Below are 3,568 nucleotides of genomic sequence, written 5' to 3' on the forward strand. Positions count from 1 at the left end.
CGGGAAAGACACAACTCTTAGACAATAAATGTTCTACTCTAGCCAAACACCAAAGAAAAACCTGGCCCACCCCTACCCACGGCAACAAAAGCCAAATGGGACCTGAGACTTTTGCCCTCACCAGGCTGTAAAGAGGTACCCCAGTACCCTTGCTAGGAGGGGTCAGAGAAGGCAAAGTAGGGAACCAGGACAACCTTTCCACACGAGCTGGTAACAAGACTTCATTGTAATAGTGGACTATCGTTTTGCAAGATGTTCCCTGGCACCTTGGGTAAAAGATACACAGGATCTCTCTGAATTATTTCTTACCATCTCATATGAAGCTACAATTATCTCAAAATAAAAAGTTTAATTAAAAAATTAAATGAACTAAGAGATTTTTGATACTTGGGATGGCTCCATTGGGAGAGAAAATTTCATTCGGAGAATAATCCAAAATAATACAAAAGTTAAGTGTGTGTTTCCTGCCACCACTGTAACAAATTACCACAAACTTGGTAACTCAAAGCAGCAGATGTTTATTTTCTGACAGTTTTGGAGGCCAGAAGTCTGAAACCAGTATCACTGGGTGGAAATCAAGGCATTGGCAGTTTCTGATGGCTGCTGGCGTTCCTTGGCTTGTGGCCCCATCGCTCCAATTTTCAAATCGTTTTCTACTTCATCTTCACATTACCTTCTCTTTTGTGTGTATATTAATTCCCTCCCCCCACCACAACGTCTCTCCCATAAAGACACTTTGTATAATACTATTTAGGGCCCGCCCGGTAATCCTAGGATGGTCTTTTCTTCTCAAATTTCTTAACTTAACCACACCTGCAAGATCCTTTTTCCATATAAGGTTACCTTTAAAGCTCTAGAAATTAGGACTTGATATCTTATTATCAAAATAAAATATTATTCTGCCTCACACAGTATGCTAAGCAACCCATTGTGTGAATGTGGTATATTTAACAAATCTACAATTTACAAAACACTCAGAGTATTTTGGTTTTTTTTACTACAAACATTAACAAGGGTATTTTTGCACTAACAAATATATGTTTGAGCATCTACTCTGTGTCAGCTTTACTTCTAGGCACTGAGAATAAAGTGGTGAAGAAAACAGGCAAAAATCCCTCTCTCATGGAGTTTATATTCTAGTGGGAGAGGAGGAACGTGGGCAGTGAATGAATGAGTAAAACTGTATAGAATGTTAGTTGATAGTAAATGCCATAGAGAAAAAGCCAGGAAGGAGGTTAGGAAGTATTAAGGAGCTCCGTGTTGCATTTTTAAGTATGATAACCAGGGAAGATCTCCCTGAGCAGGTATAATAAATTACTGACATTTGAGCAAAGACCTGAATAGGATGGAGGTGCGGGGAGCAAGCCCTGTGTATTTATCTTGAATTGCAGTGTGGCCAGTGCAACAACAAGTGCAAAGGCCTGAAGAACAGCAAGGAGTCAAGGTGGCTGGAGTAGAGTGAGGGAGACGTTGGTAGGGGCTGAGATGTATCTCTTAGAACCCTTATCTACTTATGTTTAAATGGGATTAAAACAAAGATTATTAATTTGTGAATGTTCCCATCTTTACCTTCCCAGATAGTTTCGGTCTCCCCTAGTCTTCTGCCCTTAGGGAAGACACATTCTTGGTCTTCTTGGTCCAAGGGAGAGAGGAGAGTTGTCTAGGGCTAGGGCGAGAGGAATACTTTAGGGCAGAGTCTTTAAGGAGATCAGCTTCAAAATACAGGGGCGGTGAATTAGGGGAGAGGATGAAAAGGGATCCAATATATAATTTTGTTAAGTCCATCCTTTCCATTGTGTCTGACACAAACAAGATACAGGCATGAGTTATTTTGAAATTACTTTGAACTGTGAATTTACTTTGAACTACATGAACTATATATTCTAGGATACCATTTGGGAACTGAGCTTCATGGGTCATGGCCTTTCTTCAAGATAAATTCCTACAAGTAAAATTGCTGGGCCACAAGGAACACTTTAAATTTTGATGCACAATATCAAATTCCTCCCAGAAAGGTTATGTCATTTTACACCCCCAATGACTTGTTCTGTGCAAGCCTACCACACTGAGTATTAGCACTCTTAATCTTTGTCAATATGATATGGGAAGAATGATTTCTCAATAATATTTGAAAAACTTTTCCTCCCTGGCTGCTTGAGGGTCAGCCGCCGTTATGAACTACACAGTAACTATCTAGACCAAAAAGTTCATGACCAACAGACTCCTTCAATGGAAACAAATGGTCATCGACGTCCTTCACCCTGGGTAGGCAAGAGTATCTAGGACAGAAATTCAGGAAAAACTATCCAAAGTGTACAAGACCACACCAAATACATCTGAATCCAAATCCAAATCACCAAGAGCCCTCTTGGTGAGGGCGAGACAACTGGCTTTGGATGATTTACAATTCCTTGGATTATGCAAAGAAAAATGAACTCAAACATAGACTTGCAAGACATGGCCTGTATGAGAAGAAAAAGACCTTAAGAAAACAGTAAAAGGAACACAAGAACAGCATGAAGAAAGTTAGGGGAACTGCAAAGGCCCACATTGGTGCTGGCAAAAGTGAAGTGGAGCTTGGACGACAGAAGGAATAAAGAATCTTCAGTGACTTTGTCTGTGCAGATTGAGCAGATTTTTCATGAGAGGATTAATAACTTAAGAACTTTTATGTGAAAAAAGTAGTACTTGAAAAATTTGCATCTTGGAAATGTGAGGACAATGTCTTTTCCTGTGTTTATTGGACATTTGTATTTCGTCTTTGACAAATTGTTCATGTCTTTCGCCCTGTTTTCTATTGAAATATGCGTCTTTTTAAGTTGAATTTGTTAGAACCATTTGCTTTGGGGAGATATTTTGCTTTTGCCTATAAAATGCTGCAATTTGGTGTACCATCGTATTGTCAGAAGTTCTTGGGTGCGTACAATAGATAGTGACTGGCTCATTCCTATAGAAAATAAATATTTCAAAAGGCTATTTGGTATATCACCACATCATTGAAAAAGCTAGAGAACTGGACTGTGAAAATAGAATAGCACCAAGGAGATGGGGTAGACAGCAGCCCAAACAATACAGAGATGTCCTTGACCCTGAGACATGTGTGGTTCTGCTCTGGACCGGAAGCTAATTGTCTTAGGTGGTGGCCCTATCACCTTTTAGGTTGGGAATCTGTTGCCTCTCAAAATGTTTTACATTCTGCCTTTTAGACAGGGGAAATTTTTTTTCTTTTTAACCTGTTCATCAAATATGTGCTCTTATGACTAAGGAGTCCCCTAATTCTCCTGCTGTTTTAGGTATATTTTATTACTCAGTTTCAATTGACCTAGCAAAGCATCATGGGATACTTGACATTTTGATATCTTAGGCATTCAATTGACGAGTATTTTCATACAGTAAGCCTAAGTTCGTTCCCCTTTCTTACTCAGGTATATGTCACAGTCTTAAGGACACCTTGAATATTTTTTACTGGTCTCTGAGGAGCTTAGTCATCTTTGTCCTTCTTATTTACATGGTTAGAAGCCAGTCTACACATGCTGAACAGACCAGTAACCCTAACATGTCCTAGTCC

General features: G+C 39.5%; 1 pseudogene; it reads left to right on the forward strand.

Annotated features, from left to right (window-relative positions):
- Nucleotides 1-2,173: 2,173 nt before the first annotated feature.
- On the forward strand, nucleotides 2,174-2,597 carry LOC111731212 (annotated as a pseudogene).
- Nucleotides 2,598-3,568: the final 971 nt, after the last annotated feature.

The sequence above is a fragment of the Pteropus vampyrus genome, unplaced genomic scaffold, assembly GCF_000151845.1.
Source record: "Pteropus vampyrus isolate Shadow unplaced genomic scaffold, Pvam_2.0 Scaffold11, whole genome shotgun sequence".
Classification (NCBI taxonomy): Eukaryota; Metazoa; Chordata; class Mammalia; order Chiroptera; family Pteropodidae; genus Pteropus; species Pteropus vampyrus.